This window comes from Thamnophis sirtalis, unplaced genomic scaffold (genome assembly GCF_051295495.1).
Source record: "Thamnophis sirtalis isolate CommonGarterSnake01/CBP01778 unplaced genomic scaffold, rThaSir2_p1.2 scaffold_3, whole genome shotgun sequence".
NCBI lineage: Eukaryota > Metazoa > Chordata > Lepidosauria > Squamata > Natricidae > Thamnophis > Thamnophis sirtalis.
In genome coordinates this window covers 121867178-121894974 of record NW_028261383.1, presented here as the reverse complement: position 1 = coordinate 121894974, position 27797 = coordinate 121867178, and the positions used below count along the sequence as shown (strand labels likewise).

Below are 27797 nucleotides of genomic sequence, written 5' to 3'. Positions count from 1 at the left end.
GATTGTGTTTATTCATCATGCTGAACCAACATTGCAAACCGTAACCAAATGAAATTGTGACTTAGCATGTTGCATCAACCAAGCTATAAAGAGCTTTGTGTCAACTTTACATACCCATTTAGTTAGGTTTAGTGTTTGATTAATGCAGTGTACAATTATGCAATTGTTATCTCTGATAACAAATATGGAAAATCAGAATAAAACACTAGGGGGAAAAATCTTCGCATAGAAATTTTTTTTATTTTCCATTTTCATAGCATATAATCACATGTATAATATTACATAGTCAATATCATGTTGTATTATTAAGTAATTACATCAATTCATCTTACCATCAACTACCAAAGGGGAAAAAACCAGTTATTGGCTCTTCTGCTCTCCATACACCATATTTATACCTTATCCGACACTTTCTTCCCCCTCTCTCCTCCCCCTTTCTACATCCTTTCTTCCCTCCATCATTTTCTACTCTACTTCCCCTTCCTTTCTCCTTCTCCTCTCTCCCCTAACCACTCCTCCTTATAAACCTCATCTTCCCCCCTCACCCTCTCTCCTGTCCCTCTCTTCCTATCTTTCTTCTCTCCTCTGCTTCCCACTCTTCCTCTCATTCACTTGGTGTATTTCAGCTTCTGAGCAAACTCCCCTTTGTGTTGATGGTATTTATAATTCCATTTCAATATACATAAAAAAGAAAAAATAGCAGTATACATGTACAATCATAATAACCTTAAAATCCAACACTCTTTCTCCAACTTAGTAAACTCCACTCCCTCCCCCCCTCCCCCCAACCCCCCAACCTCCCCCCCCCCAACTTCCCAGAATCAATACAAGGTATAAATCTTTAACAAAAACAGTTTAAAATATACTTAAAGACAAAGTAGAAAATTAATAACGTCTTTGAATTGAGCTTAGCTCCTCCTTGCTAGGCTAACTATAAACAATTTGTATTATTTCTGATCTTAATCATAAGCTATCTGAAATTTTTTAGACCCATATTTATTTTGAATATAGTCAATCCATTTTTTCCAGTCTCGTTTATATCTCTCGTTTGAATAAGATATGCAGATATTTTAGCCATCTCTGCTAAGTTTGTGACTTTCAATGTCCCTTCTTGGATAGTAGGCAAATCTTCCTTCTTCCAGTATTGCGCCACCAACAATCTAGCCGCAGTTATCAAGTGCAAAATCAAGTTAATCTCTACTGCTGCACAGTCAGTAATTATACCTAACAAAAATAGCTGGGGGGAAAACTTTATCCTTTTTTTGAGAACATTTTGCATAATCCACCATATTTTTATCCAGAATGCCTTAACCTTTTTGCAAGTCCACCATATATGAAAATATGTAGCGTCCATACAATCACATCTCCAGCATTTAGGTTGTAAATTCAAATACATAGAAGCCATTTTTGGGGGATCTAGATGCCATCTGTAAAACATCTTATAAAAAATTTTTCTCAAGTTTTGGGCCTGTGTGAATTTTACATTTCTCACCCATATCTTTTCCCATGTATCTAACATTATTGGTTCTTCAACATTTTCTAGGGAAAAAAATCTTATTCTGACCCCTGGGGCTAATTGTAACCTCTTTGGGTGATACTCACTGCCTCATAATACGGTATATCCCCATCAGTGAAATAGCAAAGAAAAATTATCTTGAGCCATTTCATATCAATGAAAATTGCTTCAGTTTTGCTTTAGTTTATTAGGTGATATATTAGGGACCGACAATTGAATTTTTCTTGTAAGCATCTCTTGTTTCTTCATGCATCACTCCTGTTTCTGCATCTGCCAATTTTTAAACCCATCAATTACTGATATTTGCTTTTTATTTGTGGCTCTGATACACACACAGATGCATTCCATAAATGCATTTTACATCATGGCATTTAAAAATGCAGTTTGACTTCTTGTTTTGTTTTGTTTTTAGCCAAGAAATGTATTCTGACATTTGGTGGGACACAACATCACTTAGTCTAGAAGATATGGGCAGTTAGGCTCAGAGTTTACAAAGATTAAATTATTCAGACATCCATACTACAGGCACATTCATCCCTATGTATTATATGCATAGGCACAATACATATGCACACAAGTAACAAAAGAAGAAAGATTTGATTAACAGAAAGCTATAGCTAAGATTGTACTCTCTAAATTCGGAGTTAACTGTAGATTTGCCAATTTAGAATGAAGCATGGCACAAAATAAAGAACAAAGCAGAACAAATAAGAGGTTGCATCATTAAAAGTGATGTGTTTCCATGTATCCTTACTGCCCTGCGCTCTGTGAATAAAGAATAGAATGCAAATATAGCTCTTTTTTTTCTAAATAGATTATTATAGGCCTCAATAACTGCCACTGGATGGGAAATCCAGATAACAAATTGGATATGTATATATTAAACCAGGTAACAAAGCTTAGAGAATAGTAATTCTTTTGTGTCTCCTAATGAAAGTAGTTCATAGAACTAATATAACCAGAACCTGTTTCTTGCATAGGATAAAAAGCTGCCTCTGGAAAGTCCACAAGGTTGATATGAAGGCAAAACTGGCATTAAGGAGGCAAATCACTTTGATCGGGGAAAAGTTCTAGATCCCATTTGGTTTGTAAAATGCTTTTAGGTAGGATCCCGAAAGGATACTCTGGATCAAGTAGGAAGGCATGAAGAGAGTGAATGTAAAACCTATCTGCAACAGTATAAATTATTCCATCTTTTCCCACGGAGAGATACCTGTTCTCTACAGATGCTGCAAGGCATGGCTATATTAAACAGGTGGTACCTTTACATTCCTGTACAGGCTGAAGCAACTTTTGGGATTGAAGCCTATTCATTGTGCAGCCCTAACAATTACTAGTTGTGATATGTCACAACTTAGACCAGCCATATATATGTCTTGAACCAGTGGTGGAATTCAATTTTTTTTACTATTGGTTTTATGGGCGTGGCTTGGTGGGCATGGTATGACTTGGTGGGCATGGCTTGGTGGGCATGGCAGGGGAAGGATACTGTGAAATCCCCATTCCCTCTCCACTCCAGGGGAAGGTTACTGCAAAATCCCCATTTCCTCCTGATCAGCTGGGACTCGGGAGGCAGAGAATAGATTGGGGCGGAGCCAGCCAGTTCTCTGAACTACTCAAAATTTCTGCTACTGGTTCTCCAGAACTGGTCAGAATCTGCTGAATACCTCCTCTGTTTTGGACCAGCCAAGAATACTGGGAAGACACCCAGTTTTCCTGGCTGAAAATCCCCAGTATACAGTTCCATACTGTAACTACAACTACCACACTGGCTTTCAATGTAAATAAGCCTACGGTAATTCAAGAAAGAAAAAGATGAAAGAGGGGGAGTAGAACATAATATTTCCTATCCTTATAATGCTTCTCAATGAATTAATGACTCCCAACAGGCACAGATCAAGGGAAGTGTGTTTGCCAGGAAAAGATAAAACCTCAAGATATATTGATGGTATAATTATACCTGTTTACTTTTAATAGAGATATTATCAAGGGAGAAAACTTCTCGTTCTACTGCACATTTTTTAGCCACCAAAAATTTACATCACTTTATGAACAGCTAATTCTCAGGACAAATTTCCTGCTAACTGCACTTGCTTCCAATCTACTGCTTTTGTAGAGGCAGATCCATTTGTATTACACCCCGATGATAATAATAGAACTGATCAATGTTTAGCAGATGAGTGGAAGCAAAGATATTGAGAAAAAAAGAAGTACTGTAGGTATGTCCAGGCAGGGGAAAGAGAAGGCAACATAGGCTGCATTAAAAACACTTGGTATGGATATCTTTTGGGAAAACAATGACAGAGTGATGGGCCATTGCAGTGATGGGATTCAATTTTTTTTACTACCAGTTCTATGGGCATGGCTTGGTGGGCATGGCAGGGGAAGGTTACTGCAAAATCCCCCTTTCCTCCAGATCAGCTGGGATTCAGGAGACAGAGAATAAATGGGAGTGGAACCAGTCAGAGGTGATATTTACCGGTTCTCTGAAGTACTCAAAATTTCCGCTACCGGTTCTCCAGAACTGATCAGAACCTGCTGAATACCATTTCTGGGCCATTGGCCATAGATACAGGTAGTCCTCGACTTACGATCACAATGGAGATTAAAATTTCTGTAGTTAACCGAGGCATTTGTTTAGTGAATCTGGCTTCCCCATTGACTTTGTCAGAAGGTCACAAAAGTTGATCCCATGACCTTGGGACACAGCAACAGTCATAAATATGAACCATTTGACAAGCATCTGACTTTTGATGACATGATCACGGGGATGCTGCAAAAGTCATAACTGCGAAAAATGGTCACAGGTCACTTTTTTCAATGCCATTGTAACTTTGAACAGTCACTAAATGAACTGTTGTAAGTCGAGGACTACCTGTATGTAATTGAGCAACATTTAGGATAAGTCTGCACTTCCTTTTTACCAAACATATGAACTGCAACATGATGAACACCGATTCCTCCCATTGTAACCATGAAATGGACCCATTGTTTCACACAATGCTACTGTGGATATCCCTGTTTATAAGGAAGCCAAACTTTGCATTTGGACTTTCTCTCTTTCCCCTTGGCACAACGTAGCAAACAAGCATGTATTATACATTGCCTGGAATATTATAGCTAGAAAGAATATAAGCACATGGAAAGTAGTTGCTGCTAATATACCGGGGTTGGTCAAACTAGCATACTTTCAGGTATTAATCTATGTCATAAAATGGTCTGCAAATTCTATTTGTTTAAGGAAAAAAAATAAGCAACAGCAATTGCATAACTTCCCCTGCGGCATTTAAAGTACACATCTTTTATAGGCAATTTCCCTTAATACGGGAAGTCCGCAACTTACAACAGTTTGTTTAGTGACCATTCAAACTTAAAATGGCACTGAAAAAGTGACTTAAAACTGTTTTCCACACTTATGACCATTGCAGCATCCCCATGGTTATGGGGTCAAAATTGGATGCTTTCCCACTGGTTTATCTTTATGACGGTTGCAGTGTCCCAAAGTCATGTGATCCCTTGTTGGCCCCTTCTGACAAGCAAAGCCAATGGGGAAACTAGATTCACTTAACAACCATGTTACTAACTTAACCACTGCAGTGATTCACTTAACAACTGTGGCACATAAGATCACAAAATGGGCGAAAACTCCCTTAAAAAAATGTTTTACTTAGCAACATATAATTTTGGACTCAATTGTGGCGGTAAGTTGAGGACTACCAATGTATGTTATGCACTTTCCTCAGATATACTTCACTTTTGTATTCTACTTCCTAGGTTTACTATTAGTAAGATTATAGCCTAATAAATATTTGGAGTTGAGTAATGTTGATTCCCAGCATTAAGTGTCCATTTGCTTTAGAACAGATTTTGATTTGACAGATCATATTTTTGGCCTTATCCATAATGGATTTCTACTGCTGTACCAACTGCAAATACCTAACCTGCATTTTAAGCATGGTTTGTTTAATAAACTGCAATGATTAACTTCACAGTAAACACTAATTCAGAGTCAAATAAATATAGCTTAGCATAGTGTGACTCCAGCCAGGGGAGTAATGATAGATGTTTATTAGATGTGAGGAATCCTGATCATCTGCAGAAGGTATGAGAGAAGCTAGAATACACCTCCGTTGCTTTATAAGATGGTCCCTTTGGGTTCATGACTCTAATGTTCAATTTTAATTGCATTTATTATTTTGCTGATAACTGAGGCTTTTCAGGGGCAGCCCCATATAGAGTGCATTGCATAGGTAACTAGGACATGAATGGCCGTGAATAGGGATTGTTGGTCCAGGAAAGGGCATAACTGGTGCACAACCTGCAGGTGTGCAAAGGCCCTCCTGGCCACGACTGCCACCTGTTCACTTCCAGGAGAACCCCTGCGAGAGGGAAGTCACGCATTGCTTAACTCACCATGGGCAAAGATATCTAGCTGAGTATCATTCGCGTATTGATGATATCTCAGTCCATGGAGATGGAAGATTTCATTGAATGGCTTCATGTAGATGTTGAATAGGAGTGGAGAGAGTACTGAGCTCTGCAGGACCTCACAAAGCAGTGGGCAAGGGCTGGATCTCTCGCCTCCTTTTAACACCAACTGAGAATGGCCACAGAGGAAAGAAGTGAACAGGATAGCACAGAGCCCCTCCCCCTCCCAATCCCCAAAGCCACTCCAGAAGAATATCATGATTGATAGTATTGAAAGCAGCTGAGAGGTCAAGTAGATCAAGGACGGATGCAGTATCCCCATCCCTTTCCTGCCAGAGTTCATCAAAAAGCATGACCAATGCCATTTCTGTCCCATATCCAGGCCTGAATCCTGACTGGTAGGGGTTTAGATAATCCATTTCAACCAGAAACCTCTGGAGTTGCCACACAGCCACCTTCTCAACAATTTTCCCCCAAAAGGGAAAATGAAGACAGGTCAAAAAATTGTCCAATAGGGTGGAATCCAGCAATGCTTCTTGAGCAGAGGCACACCACAGCCTCCTTAAAGTGCTGGGGGACTTCTGCCTCTTGTAGGGAAGCATTAATCACTGCTAGACCTGCCTGTCACCTCCTGGGAAGTTTTCACAAGTCAGGAGGGTCATGGGTCTAAAACACAGGTGCTTGTGCACATACTCCCTAGGATCCTGTACACTGCCTCAGGAGCAATGTTACCTAGTTTGGGCAATAAATCATTTGCAAGAAAACCAAGCTGAGAGCACCCCTCAAAGCCAATCTCTACCCACTGTCATTTTGGAATCTTGGAATAGTAGAGAGAGAAGTGCCACATGATTGAAGGAGGGCAAATATTGTCTCTATCTTTAAAAAAAAAACCAAGGATGGGAGGAAGATCTGGGGAAGAACAAGCCAATCAGTCTGACATTCTAAGCTTGGTCATAAATTAATAAACATGTGCCATGAAAATTATATTATTAGAAAGCAGCATGGATTTCTTAAGAACAAGATTTGCTAAACTGAGTCTATTTCTGTTCTGACTGGATATATGTCTTAATAGTTCCTGTTGGAGAAATAATATTTCTTGACTGTAGCAAAGCATCTGTTAGCCCTTTGAGGTAGCCCAAACAAGGAGGCACAGACATTGAGTTCTATGTCAGTATCTGACAAAGTGTTCCATGATATTTGAATTGGCAAACTAATTAAGTGTGGAGTTGATGGTGTGTTTATTAGGCAAATAGCCACTGGCTTGAAAACCATATCCAACAAGTGTCATTGTGTTTATTCAATGAAATGGAGTGAGATATCTACTGGGGTGCCATTGATCTTGTGTCTAATGTTGTTCAGGAATGAATTGGATAATGAGACAGAATATTTTTCAAATAAAGAGAGGGCAGGTAGCTAATGCTGAAAGAGGCAAAAATATCTTGTTAGGTTAGACAATTAGACTTGAAATGACAGAAAGAACTTTGAAAGAGACTAATGGAAAGTTCTTTCAGTAGGGAAAAGTTCAAACACAAATGAATGTAAGAGGGAACATATACTGTACTTTGGTACTAGTAAGATACATATGAAAAGGATTTTGAAAGGTATTTGATCACAAACATTATGGCAGCTGCCAAAAAGCAAAATGCAATTTTATGTTGTATCAATAGAAATATAGTTCCCATATCATGGAAAATAAGAGTTCCATTGTATTATGCATTGTTGAGACTATTTTAAGGGTTTTGCCATTTTTTGGGTGCCAGACTGTAAGCAATGTTAGAAGAAGTACAAACAGGTTCATGGAATAGCTATTGGGGAGCTGCAAACTAAGTCTTAAGAGTGACTGATGAACCTAGAAATGCTTCGCCTTGAGGGGGAAAAATGACTGAGTGGGAAAATGAAAACACTTTTCTTGTACTTGAAGGAATGTCACACAAAAGAAGGTCAAGACTTGTTCTTTATCATCCCTGAATGCAGCACACAGAATAATGTTCTTAAATTATAGGAAGACATGTTCTTGTTCCTTTCCCCCCTTAAATCTTCCTTAAAAGCAGTTTGTCACTGAAACCATTTATCAGGGGCAGAAGGAGGAAGTTCTCATCATTGGATGTGTTCCAGCAGAAACTAGGCAGCCTTCAGCTGGCACCAGGCTGAAGATGGCGAGTGAGACCTCGCCGAAACGTTGCCAAGACAATCTCAATCTTACATGGGAAACAGCCCGAATACAACAAGACCAGCATACCTACACCCGTGAAAATCTACAAACACACACACACACACACACACACACGTTATACACAAAAAAACCTGATGACCTTTTTGATCTACAAGCTCAGCATCTTAGTCACTAAGCCACCGTGTGTGTGTGTGTGTGTGTGTGTGTGTGTGTGTACATGTGGTGGCTCAGTGGCTAAGACGCTGAGCTTGTCAATCAGAAAGGTCGACAGTTCAGCGGTTCGAATCCCCAGGGTCGTGTAACGGAGTGAGCTCCCGTTACTTGTCCCAGCTTCTGCCAACCTAGCAGTTTAAAAGCATGTAAAAATGCAGGTAGAAAAATAGGAACCACCTTTGGTGGGAAGGTAACAGTGTTGTATGTGCCTTCAGCATTTAATCATGCTGGCCACATAACCACGGAGATGTCTTCAGACAGTGCTGACTCTTTGGCTTTGAAACGGAGATGAGCACTGCCCCCTAGAGTTGGGAATGACTAGCATGCGCACGCACGCACACACGCACACAAACAAACGTCTATGCTACTTTTTATTATTGCAATGTTGGAAGCATGGGCTGCAGTTTTCTCACAAATAGAGGAACTGTCCAACAGCACTCGATGCGCAATCGCCATCCTTTCCTCCCATGCAAATAGATCATTTAAAATAGAACAGATTTTTTTTTCATACTTGAAACTGCTATTAGGTTTGTATGTGTTTTTAAATCATTTTAAAATACCAAATATATGGAAATATTTCTAAAGTTAGAAATAAAGCATGAAGTAACAGGTGGTATGATTTTTTTAAAATTTGCTATTTTCACCCTGAGGCCAGATGTGAAATGAGAGGGTAGCCATTTGCGCACCAACTATTTTTTAAGATAAAGTGATGCATAAAAGGAGAAAAATGGTAGACCCCCATTTCATGTTGTTTAAATGTTTAAATGTTTATTAACATTTATAGGCCACCCTTTTCCCTGAGGGGACTCAGGGCGGCTCACATAAAATCAGGGAGGGGGAATACAAACAATGACGTAGACACATATAATAAAAGTAATAAGCAACATACATTCATCATTCGGGAGGGGTGGCTATCCTTGTCCCCAGGCCTGACGGGCTAGCCAGTTCTTAAGGGCTGTGCGGAAGGCCTGGACGGCCTGGACGGTGGTGAGGGTACGAATCTCCACGGGGAGTTCGTTTCATCTCTATCTACTGTCCCAAAATTTCTCATTCCCAGCTCTGATTTCAAAAGTACTTCTGGGAAGGTAAGGCAAGGAAAGGGTGATAGTTAAGCAACCTTTGCCTGTATCCCTTTATAGTGTTAAAACAAGAACTTCTCCATTTGGCATTCAGGCAAACCAGTCATCAACAGGCACATACAGATAGCATTTACACATCACTCCAAAAATACAATAAAGCTAAAAAGGAAACCAGAACCAATCAACATTAATATTAACTCCAGGATTTACACTCAACAAATAATCTAGAAGTAAACAACACTCTAACCAACTCAGATAAACAATGAACCAGTAAACAATAGCCTAATCAAGGAACTACCAAGGAGAAAACAATGCCCCCATCAACACTGAGTGGACAGGTGACTGGATATAAACAAGAAGCAAACCCCACTGTCTTCTAGTATTGGAGATGTTACTTAGTTGAGTAATGAAACATTTACAATCAAACAATCAAGCTCAGAGAGTAGCAAAAGTTCCATAAACCTCCCCACTGTATCTCTGAATGAGGTAGAGATGTAGCATGATTTGTCCCAAGCAATACTACTGTTCCCTACAGAACATTTCAGTGATTTATCTTGTACTTGAAACTTTACATAGCTGATCTCTCCTGCTTCCTACTTGGCCGATGCAGCTTTCCACTGTCTATAAACTGGGGCAATAGACATCCAGGGGATATTTCCAGAAATGTAAAATTGTTCTTTCCCTTCTTTCAAAAACTTGTTCACCTATTCTTGCAGCAGCAGAAAAGCTCTACTTATAAAATGTTAACCAAAGTCTTATTATATAATTTCTCTCTATTTTTAATAGACATTTTTGTGATTTTATATGCAGAGAACATCCTGTTCTGTCAACACTCATCCTCCAAAAGTTGTGTACATCTAGATGGACCTGAAAGTGGTGGTAGTGGTAGAAGGAAAGCAGCAAATAGAAATTTCAGTGAATCAAGCAAGGAAAAGCACTTTATTAAAATCCCACCATTATGCTGAAGGCATGTTTCCACTTCTCTGCAGTCCCTGGTGAATTTTTAGTTCTACTATTCATTTTAGAATTTTTAGAATTTTATTAGTATTTGTAGGCCGCCCTTTTCCCTGAGGGGACTCAGGGCGGCTCACACAAAACCGGGAAGGGGGAATACAGACATTAAGACAGAAACATATAATAAAATAGTAAGCAACATACATTCATCATTCGGGAGGGGTAACTATCCTTATCCCCAGGCCTGACGGGCGAGCCAGTTCTTCAAGGCTATGCGGAAGGCTTGGACGGTGGAGAGGGTACGAATCTCCACGGGGAGCTCGTTCCAAAGGGTCGGGGCTACTGCTGAGAAGGCCCTCCTCCTTGTAGTTGCTAGCCGACACTGGCTGGCCGATGGGATACGGAGGAGGCCTAATCTATGGGATCTTATCGGTCGCAGGGATGTAATTGGCAGAAGGCGGTCTCTCAAGTATCCAGATCCACCGCCATGTAGGGCTTTATGGGTGATTAATAGCACCTTGAAGCGCATCCGGAGATCGACAGGTAGCCAGCGCAGCTCGCGGAGGATAGGTGTTATGCGGGTGAATCGAGGTGCACCCGCAATCACTCGCGCGGCTGCGTTCTGCACTAGCTGAAGTCGCCGGATGCTCCTCAAGGGCAGCCCCATGTAGAGCACATTGCAGTATTCCAGCCTAGAGGTCACAAGGGCCCGAGTGACTGTTGTGAGCGCCTCCCGATTCAGGTAGGGTCGCAACTGGCGCACCAGGCGAACCTGGGCGAATGCCCCCCTGGTCACAGCCGTTAAGTGGTGGTCAAATGACAGCTGTGGATCCAGGAGGACTCCCAAGTTGCGTACCCTCTCTGAGGGGTATAAAATTTGACCCCCCCAGCCTGAGTGGTGGAATATTAGCCAAATCTTTGGGAGGAAAACACAACAGCCACTCGGTCTTTTCTGGGTTGAGCACAAGCTTGTTAACCCTCATCCAGTCATCATTGCTGTCAATGATGACGTATCTGGAGGGTGTTTCAAAAACAACCATTATGGAATACTCTAGAATGTACAAAGAATGTTCAGATTTTTCAAACATGCTGCAGGGAAGAGAGATTTCTTTATATTTCCAATTTTAAATTCAATGAATACCCATATTTTTCTCTCTTTGCTGAGATTAGTGGTCCCATCTGATGGCCTGCACACTCTTGGGTTTCTTAGAAAGAGCTGTCAAATTTAACCTCCTTCCTATAATTTTGATAATGCTTTCTCTATAACTCTTTTTCTGTATAGTGGAGGAAAAATTACATCTTATTTCCATCCAGCACATAAATGACTTCATGCATAAAGAAGCTTCATGACAACAACTAATAGAAAGTTCACACCATGCAAAATGTTTCCCTTTGAAATAGTAGTGAATATCTGTAGCTGGGGTGTAGGATGAGGGTGAAGGTTCATTCTCTCAACTTGTGGGGTTGGTTTCCAAACATTTCATTTCCTGGATAGGTAAAATATTCAGCAGGGTTTCAGTGGTGTCAGTGTTCTTCTGTTTATAAGGGCTGCAGGTGTGGGTGTGTCAAGTGAGGGTCTTGGGATGGGTCAGCCGTGAGTCATCAGTGAGTCTTGTCATGGGTCTTGTGATTATATCAAATTAGGGTCATTGGGAGATGAATATCTGGTTTGTGGGCTGTTGAGGGTCGGTGCTGTCTCTAGTTGGCTGTGTGGTTGATTTGGATTCTGAGAGGTTCATTGCTGATCGAGGTCGATATGTCTGTTGATGGAATTGCTTGTGGAGTGCCAGGCTTCAAAGAACTTATGAGCATGGCAGGTGGTAGCATGGCTGAAGAATTTTGAATTGCTACAATCAAACTGGTGCTGTTTGGTGTTGATGTGGGTAGAGATTAATTAAAGCACCAACCCTCAACCAATCCTTTCCCCACCAGCAGTTCACCTCCCAAACACCCTGACCAGATGTAATCTTCTTATCACAAGACCCATTACAAGACTCACTGATGACTTGCAGCTGAGCCATCACAAGACTCTCACACCCACATCTGCAGCCCTTATAAACAGAAGATCACTGAGACTAACAACCCTTAAACTCTGCTGAAAATGTTACCTAGCTGTTCTGACCCCCCCCCCCCCGGCCTGTGAATAAACAAAACACAGCTTGGCTGTTTGCCACTGTTCAATTACTGAGATAACAAATCCTTTGGATGAGGGCCCAGGCAACTCACGTTTAATAGAGTAGCTCTGCAGCAACACAGATAGTTCAAATGCAGTAACGCAAATAGTACAAACGAACAGACACGGCTAGAATACACAGATAGATTTTCTTAACTAATAATTCGAACGGTTGTTTCCTGCAAATGTCCCCTCCCAACACCTCACCTATAATCTCTCTTGGGAGGGGCCAATCAACAACCATCTGTGCTTAATCATCTTCTGTGAGTCTGCTACGGAGTTGCTGCTTCCGTTTCTCAGCCCTTCTCAATCTAGCATCAGGGACAAACTGCCTTTGATCCTCCCCACTGCTCCATGCCTCAGGCGCCTCCTGGTGGCCTACCAGCCTCTCTGGTCCCTGCTCTGAGTCTGAACCCTGCCCAGGGTCCTCCACATCGTCCAGGGCAGACTCATATGGTTCCTTGCTATCCGAGTCCATCAGCAGCTCAACCAGATCCTGCTAGGCCACAACACCTAGCCTACTAATGAAACATTTGGAAACCAACCTACAAGCATGGAGAACTAATCTTCACCCTCAAATGTTTCCCTATCCCTGTTCCCTACCTCTACCCTTCCCCACTCCAAATAGTAGGGAAGCATTTCTTAATTACATACTCTCCTTTTTGAGAAGTTCCCCAAAACAATGAAAATATTGTGAAGAAAATAATACAATGGATGGACATGAGAGATATGCACAAGAACAAAGGAGGTGAATTTGGGAGCTCTACCTCTAATAAGACATAGAGATATAAATAAGGGTTTCCCAACATTTTGAACCCCATAGGTATATTTCGGATATTACCTGTCTGTAGAGCTGAAGACACTTTGAATGTTCTGTTTTCTGCTCCAAAAGAGGACCATGTTCACATCACTCTAAAGACAGCCATTAACATCACCCACTCTTGTGCTAGTCACCTCCCTCCAAGCTGTCTTCCTGCACTATACATAGTAAAGGTAAAGGTTCCCCTTGCACATATGTACCAGTTGTTGCCAACTCTAGGGGGCAGTACTCATCTCAATTTAAAGCCGAAGAGCCAGCATTGTCCAAAGATGTCACCGTGGTCATGTGCATGAAGCATTGTTACCTTCCCGCCGAAGGTGGTTCCTATTTTTTTCTACTTGCATTTTTACATGCTTTCGAACTGCTAGGTTGGCAGAACCTGGGACAAGTAACGGGAGCTCAGTCCATTACGCGGCATTAGGGATTCAAACTGCTGAACTGCCGACCTTTCTGATCGACAAGCTCAGCATTTTAGCCACTGAGCCACCACATCCCTGTCTATAAATAGTACATGCATCTATATGTTGAGCATCTTTTCCATTTTTTTCATATCTCCTCTTCCTCCATAATCTTGGCCATTTTCTCTGCAATGGCCATCTTTTTTTCTTTTCAGTTCCCTGGCTTCATCCACTCCATTTTCCATTTCTTCACCCATGATTTCAGCCTGCAGCTTCTCTGTTATGTACAGTATCTTTTTTCATAACTCTCTGTATCCCCCCCATTCATTCACTCCATATCCTATACATGCATCTATTGGTTTCCTTCTTTCACTCCCTGGTACAAACCAAAGACTCTGGTGTTAGATTAACCCAATATTTATAAATAAAAACAGGTTTTTCATGTAATTAGGATTGAGTCCTTTTGCCCCTATCTTTTACAGTGTTTGCACTGAAGAATCAACAGCAGAGAAATTAGAATATTAGATGGTCTTCTGTAAGAAAGTGGAGATCCCCCTAGATATATTTATGCTGGATCAATTTATGCTCAGGGATCAATAATTTGGAAGCAAAACTCAGTTTAATTTGAAAATAGGTCAATGGGCTGTAAAGTCATCCTACTGTAATCTGAATCTGCCATATAAGCTTCATAATGGTCTCTTGCCTAGGTAAATTACTTATAAGTGGGAAATAGTGGAGGAAATGCTGGCTACATATCTATTCTGGGATATGCGCAGATGTTCAAGACAGATGCCCCTAGACAGCCAGCACAGGTTTGCTGAATAGGTGAACACAACATTGATAAGCAGTTTAATTAAACTATGCAAGCTATTGCTCATTTTAACTTCTTATTCAGTGAATGCAACCCAGACTAATTTTGCAGAGTTTTTTCTGTTCATTAGCTTTGTTATTGCATGTTCCAGAGCCATCTTAATTAATGATACCCTTGTAAGAAGTTCGTAGAATCTGAGAATGAGGTTACATTGGAATCCAATCAGGTTTTACTAGCAAATTTTTCTTCCCCTCCTCTTTTAAGATTAAGTTTTCAGAAATGACTGGCCCTGGATGCAAAGTTCATTTTCTCCCCTAAACAAATCTGTTAAGCTCCTGGCAAAGAAAGCATTTGTGTTCAATTTTATTTGCATAATTTCAAGCACCATTAATAGTACATGGCATGAGGAAAAATTACCACGATTTCACTCCAGCCATGAGTGAAATTGGGTTTAGGAGGAAATTAGTTGACTGAACTGTCAGATGATAAAGCGTGAATAGAGAATGTTTAAAGCAGGAGAAACTGTGGAAGTAAAGCTTCAAGGTGTAGGTTGAATTGAGCATAATACTTAAGTTAGAATATATTAGAAGATATGACGGATGAATGGAGACTAGTAGTGAATGCAGAGTTTTTGACTGAAAAAAACCTGGTTCACCAAATAACATACGGCATGAAAATGTACTGATTTTGAATTAGCCAACAAGTTGGCTTTTGCTTTAATGGGAAATGCAGATTGCAATGGTAGCCTGTAATTTGTAGCCAGCACAGAAAATCCCTGTGGTTTTTTTTTTCCTTGAGTCATTCGTATATTGGAATTAATGTACAACAGGTTCTTATAAAATCTGCCAGCAGGCTAAACTTGGAAATTAAAAATAGAAAAGAAAATAGATTTCCAAAGGAAACTATATTTTTTTGAACAGGGTGTTTGTTCATCTAGCACATATAGTTTGCAAAATGCTTTGCAAGCTTCATCTTAACATTTTTGTGACTATTTTTTTAAATGTCAGTTTTATAACAGTAATGGTAACAGTTCCCCTCATAATATGTGCTAGTTGTTCCCAACTCTAGGGGTGGTGGTGCTCATCTCCGTTTCAAAGCCAAAGAGCCAGTGCTGTCCAAAGACGACTCCATGGTCATAACTAAATGCCAAAGACGCACGGAACACTATTACCTTCCCACCCAAGGTGGTTCCTATTTTTTTATTTGCATTTTTATATGCTTTTGAACTGCTAGGTTGGCAGAAGCTGGGACAAGTAACAGGAACTAATTCCGTTACATGGTGCTAGGGATTCAAACCGCTGAACTGCTGACTTTTCTGATCGACAAGCTCAGCATCTTAGCCACTGAGCCACTGTGTCCCTCTCAGTTTTATAGATATACTATTAGAGACTAAGAAAATGCTGATTTTGCTCATGTGTATATGTGTGTGTGTGTGTGTGTGTGTGTGTGTGTGTGTGTTGTATTTGAGCTGATAAATAAATAAAGGGAGACTAGTATAGATCTATTTCAAGCTATTTAGGTCTCATCAGCTAGCCATACCCTTACTGGGATTTGAACCTGTGCCGTATTACATATTAAGCAGTTGTGTTAACCACTAAGCCACAAGGTTCTCCTCCTTTATCAGCTGAGCCAGGGAAATAGGTATGTATTTAGTGTAATAACCCCTGGTATGCCCAATATGGGAGGTAGCATACTGCTTCCCTTTTCTGTCTATTGGCTCACTCTGGGAGCCATCCAGGCAGAAAGCCAATATTTTTATGTTGCCTTGTTACATTTGTGTTGCAATTGTGCTGATAAATAAATAAAAGGCGACTAGTATAGATCTATTTCAAGCTATTTAGCTCTCATCAGATAGCCATACCCTTACTGGGAATCTGGCTGTACAGGTTCGATTCCCAGTAAGGGTATGGCTAGCTGATGAGAGCTAAATAGCTTGAAATAGATCTATACTAGTCTCCCTTTATTTATTTATCAGCACGATTGCAACACACACACACACACACACACATACACACACACATGTCTGTCTGTCTACTTGTCTGTCTGTCTGTCTGTCTGTCTGTCTGTCTGTCTGTCTATCTATCTATCTATCTATCTATCTATCTATCTATCTATCTATCTATCTATCTCTATCTAATCCATCCAATGATTCTTCCATATGCAGACACATGCACAACAATAGCTACATTTATTCAGAGTATAATTATTTGGAGCATTCAAGAGAGATCCACTTTGAAAGCAGGCAACACATAATCATAATGTTCAAATCTGACACCTTTTTTTGCTTGCCAGAAGATAAATGGATGCCATGACTTGCCAAATGCCCTGTAGCGAGATGAGGATTCAACATCGGGAAGAATTTTGTCTTATTCTTACTTATGGAACTGTAGCAGGTTGCAGATTGCTGGAATAAATAAGAATTGGCACAAATAAATGTGAAGGTGCCAGGAAGCTTCTCCCCCATTCTTTCAAGCCTTTACACATCTATGTCACCTTTCCAATCACTACTCTCTGCCAGCATGTGGAACTAATTGAGGCAAGTGAAAAACAACAAAAGTGGTATTTTTAAAAATTGCAACAAGAAGAATCCCAGTTCAGACAACCTTCAGAAATTTCCTGCTTTTAGTTTCTCTCTATGCATTAAAAAAAACCCTGAGCTGCTGAAATTTCTTTGCCTTGTAGGTCATAAAGCTCCCAGCCTATTACCCTTCTACTCCTGAAAGCACAAAAATAAATGTTATCACACTTCTCCATGATAATAATAACCTTCCTACCTTTGCCTGTGCAATCTTGAATCTAATGTCTCTACAACCCAACAGGATTGTAGAGTTTTTTTCCCCCCACTAGAGAGAATGAATGAAAGAATTGTAACAAAATTGTATCTTCTACAAGCAAGAGAATCTGAAACCTGTGAAATGCATGCATGGCGGTTCAGTCTGTTATGCCTCTAAGGTTTTTAGTTTTATGCAATTATACTTTTAAAACCTTTTTTAACAAAAACAAAAAACAAAAACCAACCCTCTGCTTTTAAACTGAGCTTTGTGCTTCATTATTCATCCCAATACATACAAATGCACTGGCTTTGTAAGTCATTCTAATAAGTGTTGTGCATGTTAATTTTTCTGGGATCTAATATGAAGTACTATTTGATACTTGAAAAACTTCCTCATGCTTTCTTATTCTTAAAATGGCTAATAAAATAGACAACAACAAAAAAGAGGGTTCTCTTAAACAAAACACCTTTGATTTAGTTCCACATGTCAGCATCAAATAATTATTTGCTTTAGGCCTATATCTCTCTCCCTCCCTCCCATCCCCACCCATCTCTCTCTCTCTTCTCTCTCTCTTCCCCCCCTCTCTCTCCATCCCCCCCTCTCTCTCTCGATATATTGTTACAAGGAAATCTTGACACAGATTCAGGATGCAACTCCCAATAGTCTGACAAATATTCCTTCCTTCTGAACCACATGAGAACAAATGATATAGCTCAACACAGCCTTGAAGACAGTGCAAGGGAGTACAGTGTGAAGTACTAGGCCTCAAAAAACCTGGGGGCATATGTGTTGTTTGATTTACTCTTTCCTATCAAACATATGCCCATGGGTATATGTTAATAGGTTAGCATCAAGCTGGGAGGAAGCGTTGAGTTGCAGGTTCCATTCTAGACCTTCTACTGCAACATATTTATAAATAACTTTGATGTAAGTTTTAAGAATATGGAACGGATTTCCCCCCCCAAATAAGACCTAGATGGCGAGATAGTAAAATCTCAGACAATTGTTTCTCAATCTTAGCACATGTAAGATAGATAAAGTGGATAATTCTGAAGTTTAAGTCTAGCCATCTTGAAGTTGCTGAGGTAGAGAAAAATTGGTTAAGAAGACAGTACTGTGGTTAAATTTGAGGATCCTGATAAGCAGAAACAATGAATGGTAACAAGAATGATGAATTTCACTGAATATAAATGCAAAGTTCTACAATTGTTGGAAAAATCAAGTACAGGATGGAATCTATCACACTGGGCAACAGGATAGACATAAAAGATCTCAGTATCTTGGTAGATCAATAGCTGAACTTAAACACATAGTCTGAGGCAGCTCCAAAAATGGTATATGTAATCCCAGAATTTAATGACAAAATCAGACAAAATAACGGTTCCTGTTTATTCTGCCTTGGGCAGACCACATCTAGAATATTGTTTCCAGGTCAAGGATTTTTTAGGAAGAATATTGATAAATTGTACAAAGGACAGCAGCCAAAATGTTAAAGGGCTAGGAAATCTTGCAAGGAATGGTTGGAGGCACTGGATGTGTTTAGCCTGAAGAGGAAAGACTGCAGGTAAACCTGGTGATTATCTTCAACTATTTGAAGAGCTGTCACCAAGAAGATGGAGCAGAAGTGTTCAAAATTGTTCCAGAAGATAGAACAAGATACAATAGGTTTAAATCAAAAGATTAGACATCTGGAAAAAAATCCAAATGGTAAGAACTGTTCAACAATGCAACAAATTATGTCTGGAGAAGATTGACTCTTGTTCACTGAAGGTTGAATGACTGAATTGCCAGCTGTTGGAGATATGGATTCTTAAAGTGGAAAATGAGACCTCCAAGATTCCTTCTAAATCTTACATTCAGTGGTGGGTTCCTACAGGTTCGGACCACTTCGGCCAAACTGGTAGTGGTTTGATGACCTGGATTGCTGGAACAGGCAGCGACCCAGGCCCGCCATGCCCCCAAACTGGTTTTCTGGAGAGCACTGTAGGCACCAGCATCTTGTTTTTAGCTTCTGCGCATGTGCAGAACATTTTTTGTTGCACTACAATGCGCACACAAAGTGCACCAATGAGCGAACCAGCGGTAGTGCCTGCCGGAACCCACCCCTGCTTACATTTCATGACTGTACGATACTATAGAGTGGAATTGATAAATATATGCAGAGAAGTGAAGGAATAGGTTTAATCATGAATGAAAGGCTAAAAGCAATGTCCAAAAAGCAAGAAGTTGGTGTCATCTACTGTGGGTTTGTTTAAAAATAGGATCCCATAGGTGATTCTACTGAAGAAACAGAAATGATACATTTAAAGGCTTTGGCTCACAGTTTCTTACTCCCTTTCTGTGTTTCGCATACCATGAAAGAGAATATGGTATGTATAGCTCTAAATGAAATTGTATTGAATTCAGTCAAAGTCCAGCTAGCTGTGTTGGGTTTTTGTCTGTACACAACCCATGTCTTTGTTTTGGACCTGCCCACTTTAGGAATCTAGCCTGGAGGTGCCATTTAGAAGCGAAGGGAAAATAGTTTATTATTATGGTTTGATGCATAGTCATCCAGAATTTTAGATTGCAATGGCATTTTTATCCAGATATTGAGTCCTTCCCAAGGACCTGGGATAGGCAGGTGTGGTTTCATGGTGTTAAATGTATCATCACAAGGTGTAAGCAGTTTCAAGTAAAGCTGTCTTTTGAAATTGACTGATGGGGATTTTGACTGATCAAATGGGGATTCCATGCCAATAGTGTTCATGTGGTGCTCCAATTGTTTTGGGATTGCACCCAGGGTGCCTATCTCTATTGGTACTATCTTTCTTTTGCCACAGTCATTCTATTTTTATGAATGAAGGCAAATATACATATATACAAATATTTGTTGCAGGATCCAATCTGGGTAAGTCACCGGAACCAGAGTTTCTGTCTTCTAGAGCTTTTGGAGTCATGCTGGAGCCCATCCTCAGGAAACTTCTCTTTAGCAGAGTGTGGGGATTCTGCTAGAGAGAAGTTCCCAGAGGATGGGCTCCAGCACAAGCTCAAAAGATTAAACCCCTGGGCCGTTGACCGGCTGAGATTGGATCCTGCATTCTATTTTTATTTGTAGTTTTCTGTATTTTGTGATTTTTCTCCAGTTCTTTCTCTTCTGTCCTGCTATCATGAGCCCACATATTCCACAACACATTTTAGAAATAAACCCCAATCATTGTACAATCTCACTGAGATGTCTGTTCCCTAGTGATTCTAAACAGAGGTGGGTTTCTATAGGTTCAGACCGGTTTGGCCGAGTAGGTAGCAACTTGGCCTGTCATGCCCCCAAACTGGTTCTTTCGGCACCACCATAGGCACTGCCATCTTGTTTTTTGCTTCTGCGCATATGCAAAAACATTTTTAGTACTGTGCATGCGCGCATAGCACACATGTGTGCACAGCGCATCCCTGAGCAAACTGGCAATAGCAGCAGCCAGAACTCATCCCTGGTCCAAAACATGGTGTACTTCCAACATTGGACTACAGTTGTTAGTAGTGATAAAAACCATTAAAGACATTGCTAATAGTGTTCTTCTAAGTCCGGTAGGACTATGCAGTTCTTGAACCTGCAAGGCCAGAAACACAATATGGGCAGGCCTTGGAATTCTCATACCTTTGTTCTCCTCTGAGTACTGCTCTGAGTCACAGGAGCCTTTTGTCTGTCAAGTATGTCCCTCCTTTATTTTCTGTGGTATTGTATTCACAGCTATTTAAAAAGCCCCAGTAAACCTTTAGAAAGTTGTCCCTCTATAATAGTTGCCCATGGCCTTTTGTGCTGGTTTACATCATGTCTTTACTTTTAAGTGTCTGTCTGAGACCTTCTGGTCATATTGTGTTTCCAGCCAGCCACTTAACATAAAATTACCCATAAGTAACATGTCTTAGTCACTTGCCAGCCTTTGGTGTTTTACCTGGTGCTGGGCCTTTTATTCTTTGTGACAAGAGCAATGAAGCAACTGCAACCACTTATCACCAGTTAAGACTTTCATACAGGCAAGGACCTTTTCCCCATTATTTTGCAATATATTGTGGTTCTTTCCTTTATTAGTTTTCTTCTAAGTGTTTCCTAGTTTCAGCCCAGAGAATGGCTTGAGCCTTTGTTCTTGAGCTAAGGCCAAGTCTTTTCTTTTATAAATTAAAGATTGAGCTTAATTTCAGAGCATTTTTTACCCTGAAGTTTCAGTGAAATGGAAATAACAAATTAGGAGATTAGGAGAATATTTTCAGCACATAGCAATAAGAAGCATTGCCAATACAATAGCATTGCAAAATTTCAGGTAAAACTGTCCTTTAAGTATGGTTGTCTTTCCAAGATGATATAATTTCCATTTCTATGAACTGGAAAATATGTTCCTTCCTGCTTTCTGTAAAGGAGTAATACCTGTATGCAGAGGTGTATTCAGCAGGTTTTGACCAGTTCTGGAGAACCAGTAGCGGAAATTGTGAGTAGTTCAGAGAACCACCTCTGACTGGCCCTGCCCCCATCTATTCTCTGCCTCCCAAGTCCCAGCTGATCGGGAGAAAATGGGGATTTTGCAGTATCCTTCCCCTGCCACGCCCACCAGGCCACGCCCACATAACCTGTAGTAAAATGTTTTGAATCCCATCACTGCTTGTATGGCAAGGAAAGGAAAAACCGAGAGTAGCTCAGGGATAGTGTGCGGAAGGTCTCTTGGGAAATATACAAAGCAACAGCCAGTGTGGTGTAGTGGGCAAGGGATTGGACTAGGAAATGGGACAATCGGGTCCTAATCTGTTTTTAGCCACTGAAACCTGGGAGACTTGGGGCCAACTACTCTTTCTGAGCCCAGCTTCCACTTTATTGATGAGTGGAAATAGAAAGAATGTACATGGCACGAAATAGGAAGAATGTATGCCGAACATGGCACCTTGACTTCCTGATTGAAAGGTTATATAAAAGTCTCATAAATAAATAACCAAATGGAATGTGAGAAGAAAGCAATGTTTGTCAAGTGTCCCCATTCTGCTCCCGACCATGAACTTCTGTGGATTTCAGCTCATCTGTGCCACGTTAAACTCCTGTATTTTCCCCATTATCCCATCTATCTCCACACTGAACAACAATGGTGGTGATGCACACATTTGTCTTACTCCTGTTCTGATTGTTAAGGAGCAAGCTTTTGTTGGGTCCTCAGTTACATTGTTCATGTTTCCTATCTGTCGTTCAGGTTTCTTCTTACAGAGCAAGGCTGGCATGATAGCTGCATTTCATCTTTATTTTCCCACTGATGTTTTTCTTCTTTTAGAAGCACACTTTAAGCTAAAAAAAGCCCCTTGAGCACTACCAATTTGTGCAGTAGCATTAGTGGGTATCGTAGTCATTGATGCAGGGATGAAAGAGCCTAGGTACTTGAACTCATGCACCTGCTCTATTGACACAGCTCAAGGGGCAAGGTTAATTTGTTGCCACCAGGTGACATGGTATAGGTCTTTTGTTGTTGTTGTTGTATTTATTTATATCCCGAGCTCTCTGCTGCTTTGCTTATGACAGCTAATAGCTCCTGTTCTGATCCCTCTGTGAAAACAATACCATCAGTATAAGTTGTTTCTGTAAAGTCCAGCTCATCTGTGCCATATAAATCTAATAAACCAAACCAAACCAACCCATATTAAACTGCTGTATGCCAAGGATGCTTTCCTCCATTATCCAATCTATCACCATACTGAAAAGTAATGCACACACTCCTGTTTTGACTGTTAAGGAGCAAGCTTTGTCAGCATGCCCCGTAACATTCCAAGGAGTGTTGTCATGAAAGGCAGCAGTGATTCAGAAGGGTTTCAGTAGAAGAAAATATAAATAGCTGAGGGTTAAACTGTGGAATCCTTAGTGCTATCAGAGCTTAGTTTTTGCCTTGCAGGCATTTTGCTATCTGACTAAGGTAACTAAACTAGATAACCAATGAAAGTTAACAACTAAACTAGGTAACCAATGAAAGTTAACAACTAAACTAGATGACCAATGAAAATTAACAACTAGCTAGGTAACCAATGAAAGCCCTCTAAAATATCTTAAGTAAGCCAAAGATCCAGCATCCCAAGAATAAAAAACAAACAAACAGGAGCCATCTACCACATACAGTTTAAAGTACTGAAACAACCACTATGTAGCACAGTCAAGAAGAAGACCAGCAGAGCACATCCATGAATACTAACTAGCAATCAGAAGACAGGATGAAAAATCCTTATTCTCACAACACACGAACAGACTCAATTGGAACACTGTGAGGATAGTAGACCAAACTAAATCCAAAACCGATAGGGAATTCCTGGAATCTTGGAACTCAGACCTATTAGCCATCAGTAGGCACATAGAGGTAAATCACATTTACACACATTTGAAAGACACAATAAAATAAGCAAAGAAAATAAAAAGACCCAAATATATCCTCTTTGGCAGCCAACAGCCAGATAAACAAGAATTAACACCAGACAAATAATCAAGCAGAAAACTATATCCTAATCAAAGAATAACCAAGGGGAAAACCACAGCTGCACCTAACACTGGCAGGACAAGTTACTTTATATAAATGAGCAAACACAATCTCACTGGCGCTGATGATGTCACCTAGATGGCTAATGAAACATCTGCAAGCAAACAACCAAGCTCAGAGAGAATCAGATGTGTTTGCTGGGTATTCCAGATGCCATATTAACTTTCTACATAGAGACCTAATGGATGCTGCCAAAGACACTCTTGAATCCTGTAAACATAGCAGTAGTTTGTTTTCCATAGCAAACACACACTTCAAATACTTGCCTGACAGTCAAAATCTGGTCCACACAGTCATGCCTTGGTCTAAAGCCAGATTGATTTTTCCGGGTTGAGGATTCTTACATTGGTTATATCTCTCCTTGTTTAGTGGTCAGAATATGTTCCTTAAATTGAGAATGACCACTAAACAGTGTGTGTGTGTGTGCGTGTGTGTGTGTGAGAGAGAGAGAGGGAGGGAGGGAGGGAGGGAGAGAGAGAGAGAGAGAGAGAGAGAGAGAGAGAGAGAGAGAGAGAGAGAGAGAGAGAGAGAGAGAGAGAGAGAGAGAGAGAGAGAGACTGCAAAGATCATTGGTTGTTCCCGTTTCATTCAGATAAAGTTCTCTTGGACAGCTATGCCAGTATTACTTTCACTCCGGTGTGCATTGTTGTCAGGCACACAACATTCGGTTGTAAATGTGTACATGGATTGGAAAATGAGTTTTTTTTAAAAAAAAAATACTATTGTATTTGTGAATAGTTGTTATGGAAGATAACCTCTAAACAAAGAGTGGCTATATAATTATATTCTGACAATCTGCAAAGGAATCTTTCCAACTGTTAAAAGAGGACTGATTCCATGTTAATTTTCATATTGTATTTATTACTCTTTTCAAACATGAGCACCATATCAGTTTTGCAGTCAAGAAGGACCTGTTCTTTCCATACGGTTGAGAATAGCCTGTGCTACAGGCCAATCTGCCTTCATTGTTTCCAAGGGGACTTGCTCAGGTCCTGCAGCTTTGCCATTTTCAAGCGGTTGAATATTGCATTGTTCTCTGCTTTATTTGGCTCAGGTTCACAGGCAATATTGGAGGATGGTCCTGGATCAACTAGTTCCCAATCTAATACAGCTGATGGATCACATTTTAAGTCTAAATCAAAATACAGTTTCCGGCATTGTAGAATTTTCTGGCTGTTTTAGCAACTCACCAAGTTGCTTTGCAAATGCTCATTCTGAGACCACTGGCCTTTACTGATAATATTTTCCAAGTTGAAAAGAATGTCTCTTGGTCACAGTGCCAGCTGTTGCCAGCACCTCTGCAGCTATGTTATCCACATAAGGCTCCTTCTCACTTCTAGTTTTTTTTAACAGATTTGTTTTTCAGGGGTTTGGGGTTGTTGTTGGGTTGGGTTTTTTTTTGGGGGGGGGGCTTTGTTGGATTTGCAAGATTCTCCAGTCATCTGTTTTTAAGTACAGTCTTTCTCCCCACAAGGGCAGATAATTTCTCTTGGTTTGTTGATGGTGTCTCCGATTTCAAACCACTGCTCCTCCACATTGTCATCACCTTGATCTGGGAGCAGGACCTCAGATCTGTTATACAGTGCTATCTGAAACACTTCATGGTGTTGTTGAAGTGGTAGCAAGTTCAACAGGAGTTACGATGGCAGCGTGATATTGCTTTCAATTTCAGTTTAATCCTGCATCAAACCATGTGATGATCAGACCCTTCTTCTGCACCTTTCAACAACTGGACATCATTAGCAGCAGACCTAAAGTGTTTGCCAATCAGGAATAGAAATAGAATGTAGAAGCACCGCTTAGTGCTTGTGAATATGAAGTTAATTGATGATTGGGCTTGGCTGGAATAAACTGTTGCAAATGACCAGTGAGTTTAATGATGAAGAGCAATCCAAGCCATTTTTGTTCATGCTACCAGACCCAAATGTGCTCACAATTATTTCCAGGCAAACCACAGTTTATTAATCTGGGCATTTAGATCACCCGCCAAGATGAGGAAGTCTCTTTTGGGGGTTTTGTGGTTCAGTATGAAAAAAATGGTCTGTTTTGTCTTCACTGCATATCTCTTTGGTGCATTAGGGCCAAAATGATAGGAATTAGTATGAATTCATTGAATTAAGGGATCTGTCAGTTTTCAAGGAATACCCTTTTCTAAAGGCTGCCTCCTTAATGCAAACCAAGGCCATAGAAAAGCCTCTATAAAAAAAAAAAGCGAATAGTGTCAAACCCATCACAAGCACGTAAGCCAGCACAGTTATTTCCCACACATTATCAAGAAATCAAACAAGTGTAGTAGAATATATACACAAGATAAGGTTCCTTTGCAGGTTTAAAATGGCAATACAGCCCAGACTGCTTCAAAGGATGTTGTTGAGTTGTTTTATCCATTATCGGCTGTGAATCCTATTGCTTGTAGTAGATATTCACACCAGAATAATACAGGTGCAATAATTTGGAACCATTTAGGTTGTAAATCTCCTTCCCGCTAGATTGATGCAGTTGCATCTCAATTAAAATTCTCTCCCCACTTGGATGCCACTTAAGATGTTCTGTGTGTCAAGGTTGGCAGTATTCTTTGGTGTTGCAATTTTCTGGGTGATGTCCATAACCTTAGGGCAATGTGTTGCCCTGGTATCCACATGGTAACCACTAGCCACAGAGATATGTTACCTAGTAATATGCATTTTAATACTGTCCTGGTAATTTCCAATACCAGCAAGTCAATTCTTCCAGACATAATACATAGTTTTCATTCATTTGTGACACAGCGCCATAGCTACACAGTAAAAAAAATTCATACTGCTTGGCAGAGAACAACCATAGTTCTTAGGCTACCTCCCTAATACTATGTTGATTATGGATGGAGAAGTGAATGTAAGTTAGGGCTAGGCAAGAAATAAATATATATCATATTTAATCATATATTTTTTACATATCATATAAAACAATGCTAGAGCCATACATAAAATCAAACCAAACCCAATAAAATGTAAAAACGTATTCTATATTATGTTCCCATATATTCCCATTATATTCTAATGGGAAGCATGATCTTTCTTATTTTTCCATATGGCAAACTCTTTCTGAAACCTGGAAGTCAGGAAGGGGGCGGGGAGAAGAAAAAAATAAAAATGTGCTCCTTTGCCTTAAATTAGGTTCACTTAAAATGCTACAATTTACAAAACATGGGCAGACTGTCAATTCTTCTTGGCACCTTCTCTGCCAACTCAGTTTCACTGAAATCACAGGCCCCATCTTTTTTTGCTACCTTCCTCCTCTCCTCTCCTTCATAGTCCCCACTGCACAAAATCAGGTCTGATAAGGTTTTGCATAAAAGTCTTGTGCAGAATTCCTTATCCACTAAAAAGAGTTTTAAAGAACCACATAGAAGATTGAGAGTTCTGCAATCCTTACCTTGTTTTGTATACATCCTGCAAGGAGAGGCATTTTGGGTGACCCTCATTCATTGCCTTATGCACCCTGGGGAGTCTGTGACCTACTCTCTGAAAACACAGCCTTAGGCAATAAATCTGGCTATAACCATATAAGCAATTAATTGGGAGACAGCCCCACTGAATTTCCAGTGAACATGATTTGAATTAAGGCTTTCAGGCACTGTGGGCTTGTTGGTTCTTTCTTGGAAATTGATGGTTCAGCTTAGAACCTTTCCCTTACTTATTTCACTATGGCCAACTTCATATAACACCTCCAACCTAGAATTTTTGTTAATAAAAATATCCTTTTTTTTTTCACCTATCAGTATCGCAGTTTTATGTTGTGGTTTGGTTCACACACTATGGCTGGGTTCCTGTATAACTTATTGAATCACAAACAAACCTATTTTAACTGGGTTGTGTGAACCCCGCCTATGTATAATAGTAAATGGTTTCACAGTGTTAATTCTTCTGAACAGATGGTCCTATTT

General features: G+C 40.2%; 1 protein-coding gene across 1 annotated transcript in view; it reads left to right on the top strand.

The window, feature by feature from the left end:
- Positions 1 to 27797, top strand: part of MGAT5B (alpha-1,6-mannosylglycoprotein 6-beta-N-acetylglucosaminyltransferase B) — a 267796-nt gene that overhangs the window by 163421 nt on the left and 76578 nt on the right. The gene's annotated exons all lie outside the window — the stretch shown is intronic.